The sequence below is a fragment of the Triticum aestivum genome, chromosome 5B (assembly GCF_018294505.1).
Source record: "Triticum aestivum cultivar Chinese Spring chromosome 5B, IWGSC CS RefSeq v2.1, whole genome shotgun sequence".
Lineage (NCBI taxonomy): Eukaryota > Viridiplantae > Streptophyta > Magnoliopsida > Poales > Poaceae > Triticum > Triticum aestivum.
The window spans coordinates 634213665-634234185 of NC_057807.1; positions in this window are offsets into that span (position 1 = coordinate 634213665).

Below are 20521 nucleotides of genomic sequence, written 5' to 3' on the forward strand. Positions count from 1 at the left end.
GAACCAGTAAAAGAGTTTTTTAGTTGATTCTTACTGCAGCTGTTTTTTAGTCCCACCTCGCCAACCGAGAGGCACTCGCAGCGGTTTATAAGCCCCGAGTGCAGAGACGATGTAGAAGAGGCTCAATGCTAACCTGCACGTTGCTTAGCTTTAAGCCTTGAGGAATAGGGTAGACTGCACGGAGCTATGTGCAGTGCAGTTTACATTATTCCGAAAGGCTTGAAGCTAATTAACGAGCATTGCGCCTCTTTTTTATTTTTAAAGACTTATTACAACTCAGAAATAAATAGAAAAAAAAAATATAGCAGAAAAGAAAAAAATATAAAACTACTCAGAAATAAATAGAAAAAAATAGTTGTGACTAACTTTACTAAAAAAATGAGCATAGATGCGTTTATAGAGAAAATTAGACCTAAATTCATAATAAATTTCTACTAACTTCAGCGAAATTCAATATGAATTTAGGTCAAATTCCCTGTATAAGGGCATCTATTTTCACTTTGAGAGGAGCTCAAGAAGGAAGAGACGGAGGGGCTTATAAACGGGTGTGAGCGCCCTTCGGTTGGCGAGATGGGACTAAACTCTGACCGCAACGAGGACCAACCCTTTAGTCCCGGTTCGTGCCACCAACCGGGACTAATGGGCTGCCTTTGGTCCCGGTTCGTCCCACCAACCGGGACCAATGGTGGTGGGCCAGGAGCGAGGCCCATTGGTCCCGGTTCGTCCCACCAACCGGGACCAAAAGGTCCAGACGAACCGGGACCAATGGCCCACGTGGCCCGGCTGGCCCTCGGGGCTCACGAACCTGGTCCAATGGCACCATTGGTCCCGGTTCTGGATTGAACCGGGACTAATGGGCTGACCCGGCCTGGACCAATGCCCCCTTTTCTACTAGTGTAACAACCTTGCAGGCCATTCTAAAGATAAAACAATTCTCCACACATCCTGTTGGAATGTTTTTCCTGAGACATCTAGCATGGATTTAGAACTAAAGGAGGATACATGGGAACGTGGAAATGGAAGAACTCCGCCTTCTAACTCATGCACTTAGCAGTTTGTGTTTGAAGTTGTAGTAGAAAAAATGAAGCCAAATGTACACTACACATGATGATGTGGAAATTAAGTTAAGGTTGTATGTGGGTGTATGGTTTAACCCTGATACATGAGCAGATTAATGTGCCTTGCATCATGAATAGTACATTAGAATTTATTGGCTATCTTCACTCTACTTGCGTGAAATTGCTTGCTTTGGTCAACCAACTTTGAAAATGCACATTTAGCCTATTGAACTAAACTTGGGTAAAGATGTCCAAATACTATAATATTATACTTTGGCTAATCATTTTTTTGTCCTCTGGAAATACTTTAATTAGAGGGCAGGCCTGGCGCAGTGGTGAAGTCCTCCCCACTTGTGCCAAGAGGTCCTGGGTTCGAACCAGCCTCTCTGCATTGCACTTTGCAGGGGTAAGACTAGGTTCCTATAATCCCTTCCCAGACCCCACCTTGTGTGGGAGCTTCTATGCACTGGGTCTGTCCTTTTTGGAAATACTTTAATTCCGCCAATCATACCAAATGGTACTGCACTATAAACATATACATCATCATTCTAGGGTTCATGCTTCACACCTTCATATCAAAATTGAAAACTCACCAAACCAATCGCATAGAACAAAAGTGTCCACCATCCATGCATGTATTATGTATACTTACACATACACATACACAGCCTGACCGAGTTGAAGCATTTATTGGTTTTGTTTTCTTGTAGATCTTTTTTAGTGATGAATAGACCACTTCTTGTCAGCCAATGTTTAAGTTTTCTAGGATTGGAAGACATCGCGCGTGAATCATTCTTAACAAGGGTGCATTGCGCCAAATCATACACATCAGATGCAGGAGGATCAAAGTATTCACGACCAGCATGTCACTGTGATAAAGGGAGTACCACATAGGCCCCTAGTTGTTGTACATCATGTCACTGTGATAAAGGGATTAGAACATAGGCCCCTAGTAGTTGTAGATGAGTAAGAGCTAGCAGGATGCTCAGATGAAAAAATAGCAACACCTCATCATGCAATGACGTTAGGACATGCAAGCACCATAAACTTGTTTTGAAAGTTGTGAAGTCAGACTTGTCTCTTGTTAGTGCATTCTATGATGCTGACTGGGTGGTTGTACCGGTGACAGAAAATCGTTCGAGGTTTTGCCATATTATTTAGATTTATCTTGTTTATTAGAATGCAAGAAACCAACCTACAATGCCATGGTCCAGCATAGATGTAGAGTACGAGTCACCTGATAAGGAAACAACAGAAGTAATCTGGCTTTAGTCGTTGTTGCAAGAACATGGCATTAGTCAACCGCAAGCATTGACATTATGGTGTGATAATTGGTGACACTTATCTACCAAAAAATCATTTGTGTCATGCAAAAACTAAGGATATTGAGGTTGATTATCATTTCGTCATAGAAGTAGCAAATAAGTTACTCAACATTCATTTAATACTCATAGAAGATCATGTTGCAAATGGGTTTACAAATCCTTTGACAGTTAGGAAACAAGAAGGTTTTCGACGCAATCTCAACTTAGATAAGTTGTGACTGAGAGGGGGTGATGATATACCTATGTATTATTTGTGTGTATGTTCGGGAATTGCTGTAATCTATGTTTTTGTTATTGTTATAATATCTGACTCTATCTTAGCAAGTTGGGCAGTCAACACAGATCATAAAAGAATGATATCACATGTAATCTCTTCCATGTTCTTTGGCGCTAACAAGTCCCTGCCCGATGTATGGAAAACGCTTCCAACCATTATATAGACAGTTCTACATGCCTACCATGCCTATGAAGGCTTTCTTCCTGCCAAGCACAGTAGTAAGTGCAGCAGGCACGATCCAGGCAGCCGACACAAAGTAGAGAAAGAGTAGGGAGGCAACAAAGCCAGAGCACTTATATATTGTCCATGGCTCTAGATTCTACTCACCTTCGAGTGTGCCATTCTCATGAGATATTCCGCTCAGTTGCGCTTGTGGTTACCTATAGTTTTAAATAGCTGGCCTGGAGCACATACAACACAGAGAGGCAGGGGTAGATGGAGGGTGTAAATGAGGCATGCATGTGCAAGTGTTGCAGTGAATGTCTATATACGAAACTAAGAGGAGTAGATATCGTAAGAGAAAAGGTATAAGTATTTGATCGCTTGTGTTCCAAGGCTCAATGTTCATCTTTAATTTCAAAAAGGCGCAATGCCTAACATTTTGGTGTCGGTTTCTATGGTCCAAACTCAGGCACAAGCCCGATCATATGTGAAAATGTTGCATTTACGGAAAATTCTTACGGAGTTGCTTTGCACGGACCCCTCTCCATGATTTCTAACCACGATGTTACACATAACAGAAAATCTAACCGTGTAACATTTGGCTCTTGCTTGTATATCCTGGTGTTACAGGATTAGGCCCACTCTTCGGTCCTTTTTGTATATGGAACATGGGATGTCCATAAATATCATCAAGTTAAGAAACTAAAACATATTGTTAGGATGAAGAATCTACCAAGGAAAAACAATAAAAAATTTGTTGCACAATGAAGAATATATCAGTCAAGTATAGGATGTTACAAACTTTACTACCTTGTATTTTCATACGCAAACTATTTCATTATGTAAACAGCATATTTGTGAATATAATTGTTTTCAGTGTTTTCCTAAGCAGTTCATCGGTGATTATCTCAAGAGGGTGAATATTTTAGGCAAAACAAGGTATACAACACCCATGGTCTAATATTGAAATCTTCCTAAATAGGGTGAAGGACGTGAGGGTGATCATCTATAGGCGCTGGTCTAAAGTTGCGCGGACCTTCAACATCATGGATGGCAAAATATTTTCCTTCTGCTTCCGCAACTTTGCAGATGATTGTCTATTTTACCGTTTACGATGCTACTTTTTGATTATTTTAGATGTTACATGTGAAGTGCTTTTCTCGCGTACTTGTTCAATTTGGTATTAGCTCTATAGTGTATTGTGGTGTCAATTATAAAATCATTTTGGGCATTTGATGGATATGAAATTGTGATGAACATTTGTTGGATATGAAATATGAATTTGCCTATTGCATTACAAGGATTAAATAATGGGCAAATTAACCTTTTGTTCGACTAAGCCGCTGGAATTCACACACATTTAGTTCTGGCTGATTGTTTGCGATGGCTCACACCATCACACATGTTTACTTCCGGTAGTATCATGTATGATAGACTATGCTATCACACATGATTATCCTTTAGCCTGTAGTCTATAACATATGATTATCCTTTAGCATGTACGATGTATCCCATATCGCACATTATTGCAAGGCCATGGTTCACAATTACGTGTGTGAAAGGGGATTTTAACCATATACGATGACCCGATCTGCAATAGTGTAGTCGAGAATTTTGCTACAAGGACAGTTAGCATTTTTGTTGAGGTTAATTAGCCAGTTATCAGCATGCCATATATCTATTCATACGTGCATGTTGGCTATTGAAGAGGCATCACCAACCGTGCATATTGATGGATGGTATGCTCTAGTGCGTACGCATGTGAGACTCGGCCGACCCGTGACCATCAAATTAATACAGTGCCGTGTAATGCCATGGCAGCTCGGTGCACGCACGTACGCAAGTGCACAGAGCCACGTGTAAGCACGTTTGAGCCAACACGTCCCAGCCAGTACCGCAGCTCTCATGGCGGCGTCTCATCCGCCGTACCTGACTCTAAGCCCGTACCGCAATGCAAGCGTCGAAGCCTATCGAAGTAGTCACCGCCACTGGCAAACTCTCCCAACGGGATATGCATCTGGAACTGCTGATCGGACCGACGTGCCCCACAACGGCCTCGTCGGAACCGAGCTGGCCCATGGAGCATGTGGACGCTCACACTTACGTAAAGCTGGTACGATTCCCTATGCCTCCCACCCCCACGAAGAGGTTCTTGTTGTCTGTCGCGCCTGCCACGAAGGCCTCGTTCTCTGCATGCGTGGAGGCAGCGGGAAGCAAGACCTCAGCCGCTATAGCAGGCACACGGTCCCTGAGACTGTCATGGCGTCAGGCAAAGCAGGAGGAGGGACGTGACAGTGCCAGAGCATTTCCTCCTGGCCATGTGTCTAGAAACTCTAGAATCTACTCATCATTCTCTCGTGTGTTGTGCGAGATGTAGCTGCTGATGCACCTTGTGGCGCGGAGTTTGCGGTTTAAATAGGCGGCTCATGAGTACGTGCCACGCAGAAGCAAGGACAAATGGGAAGCTGTAAATGATGTGAGTGCGTTCCCGCAAAAAGAAGTGAGTGCGAGTACAACAGTGAATGTTTTTTATTACGCTTTAGATCTTGGTCAGTTGCCTGAAAATAAAGGCATGTCGCCATGGATGCGTTTGTTAGCATGCATATACCTTAGTTAGACCTGCGTGAAAACAAAATGGCATGTTTGGTTACCCGCATTCACTGTTGGCCCTACGTAGCACGAACATTAAAGCACCTCTGGAGTTGCATCTAGAAGAACGCTCAAATCGCCGTTTTTATGGAGCCAAGCCCAAGCGAGGCAACCCTTGGCACGTGCGCCTGGGCGTGCAGGGTGGATGCATTCCCGAGAAGTCGCGTTGTTTTCCGGCGCGTCGTTATAAGTTACCCTCACCTTCCTTCGCGGCGGTATGGGACGGGCTGGACGCCATCTCCGACGCAAGGGTGGAGGACGGCGAGGGTTCGGGCGCAAGAAAAGTTGGACGGGCGGCGGGAGAAGAGGAAGGGTTTGATGGATTTGCCTATTGCATTACAAAGATTAAATAATGGGCAAATTAACCTTTTGTTCGACTAAGCCGCTGGAATTCACACACATTTCACACCATCACACATGTTTACTTCCGGTAGTATCATGTATGATAGACTATGCTATCACACATGATTATCCTTTAGCCTGTAAGTCTGTCACACATGATTATCCTTTAGTGTGTACGATGTATCCCCTATCACACATTATCACAAGGCGATCAATTACGTGTGTGAAAGGGGATTTTAACCATATACGATGACCCGGTCTGCAATAGTGTAGTCGGGAATTTTGCTACAAGGACAATTAGCATTTTTGTTGAGGTTAATTAACCAGTTATCAGCATGCCATATATCTATTCATACGTGCATGTTGGCTATTGAAGAGGCATTACCAACCGTGCATATTGATGGATGATATGCTCTAGTGCGTACGCATGTGAGACTCGGCCGACCCGTGACCATCAGATTAATACAGTGCGGTGTAATGCCATGGCAGCTCGGTGCACGCACGTACGCAAGTGCACAGAGCCACGCGTAAGCACGTTTGAGCCAACACGTCCCAGCCAGTACCGCAGCTCTCATGGCGGCGTCTCACCCGCCGTACCTGACTCTAAGCCCGTCGAACGGGACGCCGCAACTTGCAAGCCCTCCCAATGGCGGCTGAATTTCGTGTTTTGACCCTTTTTGCAAACAAAATCAAAATCTAACCCCCATTCGAATTTTTTTCGGGATTTGACCCTTTTGCTACCGCCAGAGCCCCTGGCGGTAGGGTTAGACAGGCTACCGCCAGATACCCTGGCGGTAGGGTGTGACGGAGGGAGACGGAGGCCGTCACCGCACGCTGACGTGGATAAGTACCTTACTGCCAGACAACCAGGCGGTAAGCTGTCTAACCCTACCGCCAGGGGCTCTGGCGGTAAGGTGTGGCAGGATTTTGCCGTGCATGCCTTCTGTAACGAGATATGCAAGCGTCCTGGCGGTAGGGTGAACCGCTAGTTCACCCTACCGCCAGGGCTCACGGCGGTAGGCTGTCTGACCGTACCGCTAGGGAGCCTGGCGGTAGGGTCCTGTGTTTCGTGTAAACTTTTGTAGACATAAGAAGTTTGATCACATCCAAATAGTGTGATCACAATTTCATAGAAATATGTAAGGGCCCTGAACATAAGAACCAATAGGCACAATTTCATAGACATAAGCATAATTAGTTTTGCCATTACAGATTAAGAAACAAGTACCAAATAACATAGTTTGATCATAATTTCATAGACATAAACATAACATAGTTTGATCACAATTTCATAGACATAATCATAACATAGTTTGATCACATCCAAATAGTTTCACGAAGCCAAAATAGGTAGCAATCAAACATGACGATCATCAGCAGCCACACGCATATATAGTTTAGATGATATCGATGACGATCATCATCTTCAAGCCTTGACGGTTGGTCTTCCTGATAGTAATAAGGATGGCCTGTCCAACATGAAGATTCTTGTCAACGAGGAAGCTCTTCCACCCATCTGTGCTTAAATGTGTGCGACCGTCCGTTTTCACGCCATACACACAAGTAGTGATGGGGCCCCTTGCGGTAAGGCGTATTCCAGCATAGCCTTCTTCATCAGCCTCGATGCCACAACTCTCAGATAGGCTCTTTGGCAATTTCTGAATAAGAAAAACATATCAATTGATAAGTTTGGATTATTTAAACTATTAACAATTCCTTGGATTCTACACTAATAACATACCATGACATGTCGATCGATCATGGTACTTGTCAGACGGGTCACGAATGTCGCCCCGATCAACTCAGCACGTGGCAGAAAGTTGTCCTATAGGTTGCACACCTCCCGTTCCCTCAGCCTCACTCTTTGAGCACAGATGGCTTCCTCAAGTGGGTCTTCATAGTCATCATCCTCATCAAGTGGTGGTGGTGGCGCCATGTTCCTTATATAAGCATTGATTGGATAAAGTTAATTAAATATCAATATTTGTTCTAATGTAAGCAAAACAAATATCTACAATATTCACACAATAAATCATCACATATGGCTATAAGAAAGACTAAACCTAGGGTTCATCTAGGTTCTAGGGTTCATCATATCAACTAGAGAGGGTTCCTCGTATGGCTATAAGAAAGACTAAACCTAGGGTTCATACATTTGCAACTATATGAAATAGAAATACACACATTTTCACACTATGCATTAACCACCTACCAATTTTGCAAAACATACATCTTCACAAATTTGCAATACATTAACCATCTACGAATTTTGTTATGCCTTTATCCTCACAATCTTGCATTCAACATACAGAAAGATTTCTTATAAAATTCATATATACATCACAAAATAAAATGGACCAACATATATGCATTCACCAACATATCCTCACATATCTTGCAATTGTTTCACCCACACATCCTCACATAGGCCTACTACTAAATCATATACTCCTAAACAACTAAAACATCATAAAAAATCAACACCAAAACCTAGGTTGCACCTAGTGCCAAAAATAACTTCAAAAATAAAAAACCATTGCGAAAACTGATTGGAGGGAATGGAGGAGCTTACCGGCCTCTTCGATTTGCCCCAAAGATCCGCAAAAATGGTGGAGGAAAGAGGGAGATCGAGGGAGGGGATCAGGATGAGGAGAGAGGCGGCGCTCGACTCTGTTCGAGTCGAGGGGAGGAGGAAGAACGGGCTGGTGGGTGGGGTAGGGCCCGCCCGCAGCATCACTTGCCTCTTCGGTACCTACCGCCACCACCTCGGGCGGTAGGCCACCGAACCCTACCGCCTCAGACTGTGGCGGTAAGCCCTTTCCCCCGTCAGTACGCGCCGACGGCCGTCAGTCACCATTAGAGGGCCTACCGCCACTGATGATGGTGGTAGGACGTGCAAACCTACCGCCAGCCCTCCTGGCGGTAGTCAAAAGGGTCAGATCCCGAAATAGTTTCAGACAGGGGTCAGATCTCGAATTTCTTTGTAAAAAAGGTCAAAACACGAAATTTTGCCCCCAATGGCATTGGGATACCAGTGGTCCCCATCTGCCACCGGTCAGGCCGACGCGGCACACGTAGCCTCTGACCCTGCCAAGCAGACCCATGATGTCGGTGAAGGCGCCGGCACTGTTGTTGACCAAACCCTTTTCAAGAGCTGCTCCTGAGAAGCCCCGTGAGGTCCAGTAGATCCCAGATGCCTCCCATACCGACGAACATGCTTTTCCCATCCGCTCCACCTCTTCCTCCCGCGGCAGTAGCCGAAAGCAAGGCGTCCGTTTCACACCCAGTAGGCATGGTCCTGGTAGCGGCCACAGCATGCCCCGCCAGCGAGAGGCAGAGCAGGAGAGAGGTGATAGTGCCATGGTTATGTGGGGTTCTAGATCGATCCTACTTGCTCTCCCGTGTTGTTGTGCGCGTGAGACGATGTTGCTGCCGACGCACTTGTGGTCTTTAAATAGGTGGCGGACGGGCAGATGGGGAGTATCTAAATGAGGCAAGCGTGAGTGTTGTAGTGAATATTTTTGGTCCCGACCCATGAGCAGTAAATTTCATATTCCCTCCATCCCAAATTACTCGTCATTGAAATGGATGTATCTAGAACTAAAATACATCTAGATACATCCATATGTGCGGCAAGTAATTCGTAACAGAGGGAGTAGAAGTGAAGGTAGGTAGACAAAATTTGGAGTAAACATCAAAGAGACCCAAGGTACGGATCAGAAAACTATGTTAGGACTATATGAGGGGTAAATTTCATACTCCCTCCATCCCAAATTACTTGTCGCTAAAATGAATGTATCTAGAAGTAAAATATATCTAGATACATCCATACGTGCGGCACAATGGCAAGTAATTCATAACGCAGGGAGTAGAAGTGAAGGTAGGTAGACAAAATTTGGAGTAAACATCAAAGAGACCCAAGGTACGGATCAGAAAACTATGTTAGGACTATATGAGGAAAACCCTCCTTTTTGGCGAAAAAATAATTATGACTATTTTGAGCGTTACTAACTCTTCTCCTCCGATAACAATACTGTTGAAATCACACAAATATATAGGGCCAAGGCACACCTGTACTCCAATACAAATAATTCCTTGAAGGCTTATCTTGGCTCCATTGTCACGTTAGAAAGAAAAACCTTGACCCCGAACTTGGCACTTGGCTCATTAGTATAGTGGGCATTTATCGTTTGCTGAGAAACAATTTTTTAGCGTAATTGACTGCAAATACTTCTACAAAAAATACTACACCTATGGAACCTACCTATGGACCAATTTCTCACTAATCGCTCCCCCTGATTTTCAATGTGGGCCCCCTCCCACTGAACTCCAGCAATGGGCACCGCATCTCCAGGTAGTTGCACGATGTAACCATAGTATCCGGTTTTTTAAGGGAATGTCTATTTAGCATGGACTAATTTCTTTTTTTAGATGAACAGGGAGGCCTCTCCCCAGCTCCATTAACAGAAATGAAACTATCAGAGTCAAATTTTACATCCCCAACTAAAAGGGTTCAAACTTATTACATCCATCCGAACCAGCGCATTCAAAGAAGTTGATGCCCAGTCAGGGGAATACATAGTGAAAAACAAAAACTCAAGGACGAGCTAAGCTCCTATGCTCTAAACGTTACAGAGACAGCAAGACGAATCACATCGCAATTGGCTCCTCCCCCCTCCTGAACTTAAGCGGCGGCGCCAGAGCAGCCTGGGGTGACCAGCAGATCGCAAGGGTGGACACGGGGCTGTTCATCGCGACTTTGCCATTGGTGTCTCACTTCTTAACAGGGGATTGGAAGCAGCCCTCATCTTCCGAGATCCTGAGGTTCTTCCAGCTTGCACCAACATCAAACCTGGTGCTCTTTAGCTTCAGCCACTCAAGATCATCAAGGGTTGTCGGAGCAGTTTCTCCAGAGCACCTAAGAACGTCTCCACCTGGTTTTTGCCTGTCTCCGGAGTCCGAATCACCTAGAATTTGAGCATTCTGTGTATCGGACTAATTTCTTTTTGTGCCACAATCAGATTTTTCCTCTGTTAGATCAAATCACAAGGGTATCGGTAGTTGGTTGTCTATTATCTTCCTTCTATGTTCATAGGGTACCCAAAAAGAGTGCTTATCAGGTCTGAAACCAATTCAGTTGACCTTGTTTTCTGTTAATGCCTCTTTAAATTTATATGTGCAACAAGTAACTTTTAATTTTGTATGCCGAAAGAGATCAACACAGGAAGGTCGGATTTATCGAGCATAATTGTATCCGCAAAATATGACATACATAGCATCTAGAATCTAGTAGAATTTGCTTTTATTACATCTTCGATCTCGAATTCAACTTGCAGTTTTTTAATGGTAGATTCAAATTGCAAGTTTGCACCAATGTGTGCTTATCGAATCTAGTTAAATTACACTTACAATTTTGCATCAATGGGTGCGCATATTTCTCGAATTCAACTTGCATATTTGCATTAATGCCAAAGCATATTGGTGGGACTACACCATGCTAATGCGTATTAGAACCGATGCATCACTGAGAGCGTAGGCATGTGAAACCAATTCGGAACAGTAAGCACACCAAGTTGCAAACTTTAATAAAGCACACCACGTATGAGGAAAAGTCTAGATGTAACCGATGTTGGCCGCTGACGCTTTCACCATGAAGTGTCACACCCCGTTAGGCCGCCGAAAGAAATACCGCCACCACCATAGACACCACCCTCTTTCAAGTCATTCCCCACACCATTTTGGCCCCTGCTAATCAGGTCCATGAGGGTAGTGAAGTTGTAACCGACGTTGTTTCCAAAGATTCTACCATAGTTGTCACTGACGGATAGTCAGCCTGTGTAGTTTCCCATGCCTCTCGTGCCCACAAAATGAACAACCTTTTTTCTTAGCTGAAGTGAAGGCATGGTCCTAGCAACCAACACAACATGCGGAGGAACAAGGTAGAGCAGGAGGAGGGTGGTTCACAGTGCCCAAACACTTCTTGACCATGGCTCTAGATTTTACATGCTCTCTCTCTCTCTCTCTCTCTCTCTCTCTCTCTCTCTAGTGCGCGCTTATTGTGCACATGAGAAGGTGCTACTTCTGCACTTGTGGTATGGTGTACTTTATAATTTAAATAGGCACGGAAAAATATGTACGGCAGATTAGTCAAGGCAGGTACGGGGTGTAAATGAGAGTGCGAGTAATGCAGTGATTCTTTTTTTGAGGATGCATATTTACCGGCTCTGGTACGATAGTACCTACCGGCATCCCTTGAGAGCAAGTACAATAAGGTGATATAAGCTAGCTATAAGGAATAGAATAATATATCTCTGCTTAGTTGGAGGAGAAAGAAGAGGAAAGATAGGTGAAGTGGGCTCTTATTTAGTAGCCAGCTGCAGCACGAGACCCAAGACGCTTTGTGAGGATGTAAGGTGGGCCAACTATCAATAAACTAGTACATATTTATAATTTACTATTCTACATGTCGGCTAAGAGCTGGCTGTAGATGACATGGCAACTTCTTATAGTTGACCGTTGGCTGTATTATTAACCACGCTCTAAGTAAATAAGTCATGAATTCTCCATTCATTCATCTTTGACCAATTCCATTATGTAAAATATCTTGTTCAACTCCATATTTTAGAAAAAAAGGGCCAGAGCTTTAGTTTTTTATTATAATGTAACCTTTATTGAAAAATATTATAAATCAACTACCACCAATAGAGTTCTTACAAACATCAAGCGGACAGGTATCTGTATAACAATACATCAATAAAGGAACATAAACATTGGTGTTGTGGAGGTAGGCGAAGCGATGAAGTGGGTGGATCGGGGCCAATGTCATGAATCTATTGGCTATGTTTTATGAAATGGATGGCCTTCTAAATTCTGGACATGAGCTCCCATATTTGGAAAATGCCCAAGACGTTGGCTGAAGTTCTAAATTCTAGAATTTGAGCGCCCCAAAGCTCAACTTTGGAAAAGGCTCAAGACCCAATTGTTTTGTGTCACTATTACTATTGGTTTTGGTTACCTGATCTTTGTTACCACTCCCATTCACAAAGTTTGGAGTGAGAAACTGAAAATCTGAATGAATCATGCAATTCAGTTGATAATATTTTGAACCTTAATCAATCATCTACCCCAATTAACATTTTACTAATGACGTTACAACAAATTTTACGGGCCAATGGTCACCTTGACCCAATAAATTCTCCACACCTACCTAGTTGGGATTAGAGCTTGGACAATTCATCTTCGGTTTCGGTAGCAATAGGAAAATAAATTTCCCTTGTTCAGGTAAAAGATATGTAGCAAAATTTGAGAAAATGTACAAATATCATTTTAGAGATCGATGAAAAACAACACCAATCTAGAAATTACAGCAAATTAAAGCGAGCTTCCAACTTACGACTTGACTCCTACTATCAACATGGCCAACATATTTGCCATAATTGACTTCTTCAAATGGTTGTTTGATGGAGATGCAAGCGTTTATGTGTTCTCCTAAAAAGCCATATTTAGTTGTAACATAGATTTAATTAGATATATGGAATTCCTAATTAATATGCAGCAACACCACTTCACACAAATTAAAATCTCCGGAAGACATGATAAATGGAACGGATACAAAAGAACAAATATTATAAATAGACCTACCTCACATTATTCTTCGATGCAAATGCCGAGGCTATAATGTACATAATGAAACTTGTTGCCTCTTCAAATGGCTCTCAGGAATTGTGACCATCAGTTAAATCATAAAATATACATTTTTGGTTACTGCTCCATGATACAATAAACAACAAGAATTTTTGGGGAGGAAATATTTTCATGTCCCAGGCTAAAACTGTGTTCTACTCAATTCCTACTTTGAACAAAGACAGTTGCATCTTCTTTGCTCAACGGTGTTGGTATTCTCTTGCCCCAAGCTAATAAGCTCAGAGGCATACTTTTCTGAGTGTCTTCTCACAACCCAAGCTTTGCCAAGGGTTATTGACATGGACATCATGGTTATGGGTTGTTGGCATATTTTTTAGTAGAAATGTTTACAGATTTCTAAGAATGAAACTCTCTTGATCGTTACTTTGAAAAGAAATTTGAAGGAAGATATTAACCTTCTCACACACACAACAGAAAAAAGAAGACATCAGAGCCGTGTTGCCTGGATAGATATATAGTTCTTGTAGTTGCTTTGTCATTTTCCTTTTTTATTCTCTTTTATGCACATACAACCTTTAATAAACAAAAACTTTATAGTAGGGCTATGCCTCACACAGACAACCAAGAACACTTTGCACTTGGTGTCCAAATTTTCCACTGAATTACCTGTATTGTTCTCTAAACTAATATAATGATGATATGGGCCTCTTAACCACATGTTAGATGATGTATGCATGAATTTACATAAAATACAACTATAATATAAGTCATCATACCTTGTAATTTTTCTAGCAATATGTCATGTTTGACAGAAGGGTGATGTGCATATGTAGTAATGTGCATCTTCAGTACACTAAAATATGAAACTGTTTAGAATTGTGCATAACCACTAAATAAAATGCGATGAAAATTGATATCAATTAAAGAATAAATTCATGGTTCAAAACTTCTGAGAAGCAAGGCAATGAATGAATTGCATTCATGTGAGTTGAATAATTGGATTTATATATGTTTGCACTAAACAATAGATAACCATGAATAACAATGACAACGGACCATCAACCTAATAAGTGCACTTTAAAACAAAGGAGGTGTTTGGTGAGGGATGTTTATGTCCATACTAGCAGCCATATGATGGCCATGGCCGCAACCAATGATGTCACCTACTCATACACACAAAGCTCTTCACGAGCGAGCGTGGATGCGTGTAGCCAATATTTGTATAAGAACCATGAGGATGAGTGTAAATTTTGGAGAAGTGAAGGTAGATGAGGAAACAAAGTGCAGGCCGTAGGCGTTGAATCTATCATTACCTTACTGGTGTTCTTGAAGATCGAGTTCAAAGTTGAATGCTCAAAGACCATGTTAAGATAAGTTCAGGGTCCAAACTTTTTGCGCCATCAGGATGAGTGTAAATTTTGGAGAAGTGAAGGTAGACGAGGAAACAAAGTGCAGGCCGTAGGTGTTGAATCTATCATTACCTTACTGGTGTTCTTGAAGATCGAGTTCAAAGTTGAATGCTCAAAGCCCATGTTAAGATAAGTTCAGGGCACAAACTTTTTTGTGCCAATTTGTATTGTCAGACCCAAGATCAATAGAAATTGCTCCTTCTGCTTCTCTAAAAGAAAATTTATTCTATAGATTCCCAAACATAACCGCGACAAAGAGTGGATTTTATTGACTCAAAATAAATTATCAAGGGGATACAAACACAATAAACACACACTAGGCTCTGCATGACTAGGATGCACACAAACAATAACGCGTGTGCGCACACACACACATAAATCATGTCGACAAAGAGATAAGTCGTAAAAGACCAAAGTTATGCTTATGCGGATGAAATAGAAAAAAATACTCAGAAGTGATTAGAACAACTATCAATGAACAACAACAAACCATCCCCACCAACTGTCTCATGACATCACAAAGACAATGAGACAGGTTCTCCGGTAGCAAAGCATGTCGGAAAGGGATGAAGCTCAAGCATCGTTGTCGCCTGATCCAACACCGAAAGCCGGATCCTAAGAAATCACATTGAATATCAAATCCGAGCAATGCCTTCAACAAGTAAGGACACAAAAACACCGTCATTGCTATGTAACCAACTCGAGTAAAACCTAGGGCTTTCACGCCAGAGCTTGAGACTTGGTACTCGAGAAGCACCACTAAATCGAAGTTTTCGTGTGTTGTCCCAAGATTTTTCACTATCCCAGAAGCTACATGTGTATTGGGTCTTGCCGTGAGATGCCACGCAAGTGAAGACCATGCCTGCATAGCCAGGCAATCAAGTCGAGACAACAATCAGTCGGCACTAAAGGCTTCGATAGAGGAAGGTTGTCATAACGCATGTGACGAAGGTTGACAAGGGAGAAATTTGCACCACACCAATCCTAATTTGTATAATTTGTCGTACCATTTACATTGCATAGATACACACAGAAGGATAATGGGGACATGTTGAGCTATATTCTACTAAATTGTGGGCAATGTAGTTTGTTATATCAAGTGACATAGTTGGCAGTGAAAATAATCCAGGGCACACATTATACTATCAGGTGAGTTGCCTAGCAATACAATGAAATTGTGGATAAAGTCAATTTTTGGATTCAATGATAACTTTGGAGCAAAAATTAGAGGAACAAAAGGTGCAAATTTGGCAATTTCATCATCAATTGTTGTAGTCTTCTGCCCTAAAAAGCACTAACATTGGAATTATATAAATGTTGCAGGGGCCAAGGCTCACATTTCCCATTCAAAGATATCCACATGGCTAGCTAGATCAGAGCTTGAACAATTCATATTTGGAAAAATAGTGAGATCAATTTTACAAAGGGAGATAAAATGTAGCATTTGAGAAATTGAGCCCAAACATCAAACAAGTTAAATTCTTATAAATTATAGTGAGTTGCAAACTAGAGGAGTCACTCCCACTGTTACAATTAGGATGAAAACGGAGAAGAAACTTTCTAGATTTTTTGTGAAAACAGCAAATAGAGAAAACTATGGAAATGAAAATGGAATTCTACAAAATAGAAACAAAAAGAGAATTTTGCATGAAAATAGAACAATGCTTTTTGGTGGAACAACCATGGAAAGAAAATATTCCATTTTCCTAAATACGAAGCTTTCGTTGTTTACCATGGCTATTATATGACTTAGTCCAAGAGTCAATAAAACTCATGTTATGCCCAACAATGACAACATAAAACCTAACATAATCCCCAACCACCCTCGATGTAGTGTCCAGGAGCCTCCATGTGGTGCTGCTAGTTATGAGACAACAAGCTTAGCAGTCATCAATAGATGACCTAGTCATATCAATGAAATAGTTTGCTAGCTTACATGCCATTATCTCAACTATTCAAGGGGTGTTTTTCGTCCTACTAACATCTGATTTTATATCCGCTCCGCACCATATTCCCTTCGTATTCATTTTTGATTATATATATATATATATATATATATATATATATATATATATATATATATATATTTCCATATTCGTTTCCAAAGTTTTTTTTTGATTTCCATTTTGATGGAAAATATTAAAACAAATGTGGCAGCACTCAGCTTCGTTTGTGTTCGCTTCGTTTTTACCCCTTGTTACCATTGCCAACATTAATTAATTTTTTGTACCACTAAATTTATCTTTTGAGTAAATAAAATGATCCCTCAGTTCCCACTGACACAATATGCCATATGTCTCTCATATAAAAGTTGGGACTACTTTGTTAGTTTTTGTCGGAAGCCGAATCGTAATGGACCTAAATCCCTTCATTCGTGGACTAGTTGCAGAGATAACCTTTGTTCGGTTGGTCTGGTAATAGTTACCAACATGATTTCTCTATGCCCATTAAAGAACATCAAGATGCAAATATGAAAAAAAAAATAACGATATGAGAAATGTGAAAAATTCAACAGTACAGAAGAATCGTGATTTGTGAAAATACCTCGATTTCAGGACAATTCTTTTTTGGCAACTTGGCAATTTATAGAAAATTTTGTCTGGGATGTCGAATGGGAAATCTGGTTACAAAATGCTAAAGCGTTGGTCCAGTTCTTATTGACCACCAGCCATCTACGATTGTGATCTTCAATTATTTTTATAGTATTATGAAATATGTCTCATGAAAAGTCATATAATGTGATTTTCACCTAAATGGTTTAAGTTTTGTGGTACGATCCCTCCTTTTAATTCAATAGATTTGATGATTATTCTAACTTCATAATTTTTGGTCAGTATGCAGTAGTTTTCTGCCCCAATATATATTCAGTCTGGATGCATTCAGATTTTGGAGCCTACCCTTGGCGACATTGTAGCTAGTTCTTTTGAAACGAGGGTCTGGTAGCTACATAACGCGTGTAGAAGAAAACAGAAATATGGCATGCGCATTGCTCAAAAAGGAATAAGTAAACCATGAATGAAGCCAATCGTTGAGAACATCTTGGACATCACATGGAAAATAAAGCTGTCATGGTAACTGCAGTGGCGCCGTGCGTTGTCTAAATATTTAGTCTGTGAGGTCGGGTGTCAATTATTGGTGGATGATACATATAATAGAAGATCTACTTAGGCGTGCTTGTTCGATCAACCTAATCCATACCACTTACTGGAAAGAGATGTAAAGGTTGAATATGGGGAAAGTTGTATTCCCTCCGTCCGGAAGTACTTGTCATCAAAATGAATGGAAGGGGATTTATCTAGATGTATATTAGTTCTAGATACATCTTTTTTTATCCATTTTGATGACAAGTATTTTCGGACGGAGGAAGTAGCTGAGAGCGGATGCCGCTACATGCCTTATCTACACACCTTGAATATGACATCCATGGATAGCCCATGGACCAGCAAGAGGAAACTAAATGCTTGTTAAGAGTTTATAGGCCTCTTTTTTTTTTTAACCATGCAGGAGAGCTGCATGTATATTTATAGATAGAAAGACAGCGATGAAACAACAACATTACAAGGTAACCGTTCTGAGTCCAAGCATGAACACAAAAATAAAAGAGAGAAAGAGAGAGAAATGGAAAGCACTTGGACTAAGGGAGGGAAAATACTACACGCACAGACTTTTCACGGAGCAATACGGGCCTGTTTCCATAGAAATCTTCTCTTTCCCCTGATTTTCAGTGGGGGTGGGCCCGTCGGTTTATTTCCATCCAATCAAAATCAGCCAGGTAAGCCACTCCGTAATACTCTGTAAAAATAATCCGTGCATGTAGCATTGCTCCTAAGGGAGGGTGCTACAACCATACTCTAATCAGGCTAATCTGGATTTTAGGGGATTCGAAATATATATCTACTCGCCATGACCCGAAGTGAGAGTCGGTTTTAGTTTGGTCTATGACATGTTGGATGGGCCTTTGAATCTGTGAAAGCCAGATATGGACATATATTGCACGTATATTAATACTTTAGGTAATATTGCTTTCAGAAACCTTTTGTTGAGGTTAATTAACCAATTAACAGGCTGCCAATTGCTGAAATCTGAGATGCGCCTGTTCCCCATTGAATAAGCATCGTCAACCTTCCTTTATTTTGTGGGAAGTAGATTTGTAAGAGGCAACACAGGGTGCACGTATATTATAATTCCATATGTCTCGTGTTGGTCGCTGTTACTACCCAGAAAGTGGCAGTACAAAATTGCAAGGAGAATGAATTTATCCTGTACCATTAGCGTTCTAGTACCTTTTTTGAATTCGACTTCAAATTCTTTTATTCGTGAATATGTAAATGACTTGCGTATCATTGATTGATAGCTAAAAATAGCAGCAAGCAGCAGTTATAGAAAAAACCTCTGATGAGCATGGAGACGCGACGACGGCGTGAGTCAGCAGGCTAGGGCATACATATAGAAATGTGGGGTGTACGCGCCCCCAAGGCAGAAGTTCTACATCTTTGGCAAAATGGTGCACATCCATTGGGCACCCGCACGGGCCGAGGCGCGAGCCTCCTCCTTGATCGTCGAGGAGAGGTGGGAGACGGATGACGTCAACTTCAATTTCGAAATAACCAAAACAGACGGCAATTTGTTTTCCATTGGCGTGTGTGTACATTGTTTTTTTAAACCAAACCAACCAATCGGTACCCACACATATCGGTACGCTATGACAGAGTGAGTGCGTACGCATTTGAAACTCGGCTGACCCGGAGCCATCACATCCATACAGTTGCATATCTATATCGTACTCCCTCTGGTGTCAAAAAAATCCTATATTATGAGACCGAGGGAGTACTTAATATGACGCGCTGAAGACCTCATATGTATCTCATCATCAGACAAGTCACATACATACGCAAGTGCAATCCCACGGAAACACAGGTATGTGCGAGCACTAAGACCGCTTGTGTATCTGATCGAACACGACCGTGGCAGTACCGCAGTTCCTGGCGAGACGCCGCCACCGGCAAACTCTCCCAAAGGAATACTGCCCACTCCCCTCACGCAGCCCGTGGCATGAAGACGGTCGCACTTTAGTAAAGATCGTACTGTTCCCCATCCCTCGCACTCCCACGAAGAGGTTCTTCTTGTCCGCCGCACCTGCCACATGGCGCGTTATGTGCGGCGCGGCGTCCGCAAGCAAGGTCACAGCCGCTGCAGCGGACACGGTCCTCGAGACCGTCATGGCGTGCGTTGTGAGATAGACCAGGAGGAGGGATATGATAGTGCCAGAGCATTTCCTCCTGGCATTGACTCTAGATTGTACTCATCACTAATGGGAGTATAATAGCTAGTATCATGCATGTGAACTAAGCAATTTTGATGAGATGTTATAGAATTAAATGAAGAAAGAGAGAGAGTTGAGTATCATATCATAATACCGTATCATAATAAATGTTATACCACTATGTGTCATGTTCACAAAATTATCAGGCTGCCAATCGCTAAATTCTGAGATACGCATGTTCACAAAATTATCAGGCTGCCAATCGCTATGTGTCATGGTCATTAACCAATTATCAGGCTGCCAATCGCTAAATTCTGAGATGCGCATGTTCCCCATTGATGAGGCATCGGCAAACTTACTTTATTTCCTTTTCGAAAAAAAACTTACTTTAT